This window comes from Frankliniella occidentalis, unplaced genomic scaffold, assembly GCF_000697945.3.
Source record: "Frankliniella occidentalis isolate FOCC.00 unplaced genomic scaffold, Focc_3.1 Scaffold110, whole genome shotgun sequence".
Taxonomy (NCBI): Eukaryota; Metazoa; Arthropoda; class Insecta; order Thysanoptera; family Thripidae; genus Frankliniella; species Frankliniella occidentalis.
The window spans coordinates 797972-798509 of NW_026267238.1; the positions used below are offsets into that span (position 1 = coordinate 797972).

Below are 538 nucleotides of genomic sequence, written 5' to 3' on the forward strand. Positions count from 1 at the left end.
CTCTCTCTCTCTCTCTCCCTCTCTCTCTCTCTCTCTCTCTCTCTCTCTTTCTCTCTCTCTCTTTCGCTCTCGCGACAGACAATGCACGCGACTGCCCGGCGACAGGTCGCAAGAATGAATGTCATACTCGTCTTGATTTATGAGGGAGGGTCCGTCTATGGGCGCCCCATCCCCGCCGACCCCCGACCGGCCGAAAAAAAGGTTTTTTTCCGCGTTTTGTTTATGCGTCGAGAGGCGGACAGGATGTGAGAAGGAGTAACGGAGTGAGAGAGTAAGAGAGAGAGTGAGATAGGCGTGGCTTTACTTCCACGTGCCCTGTTGTAATGTATGTAGGTCGTCACGATGGAATCCTCATCTCCCTTTTTACTATGCCTTACATGTTCGATTTAAAACGGCGGTGCTTCTTGCATACGCAACGAAGAAAATAAGTATCTTCATTACCCCATACCAGGTGGCTGATTCACGCCGCGCACTTCTGTAGTTATGCTGTACCGCATGCACGAGTTCGGGCGGGATGCCTACTCGCTCGGCTCGTAAG

The 538-nt window shown here is 51.9% G+C and overlaps 1 protein-coding gene across 6 annotated transcripts in view; it reads left to right on the plus strand.

Moving 5' to 3' along the window:
- The window catches only part of LOC113206571 (CUGBP Elav-like family member 3), a 299180-nt gene that overhangs the window by 237022 nt on the left and 61620 nt on the right, over positions 1 to 538 (plus strand). The window lies entirely within an intron of this gene.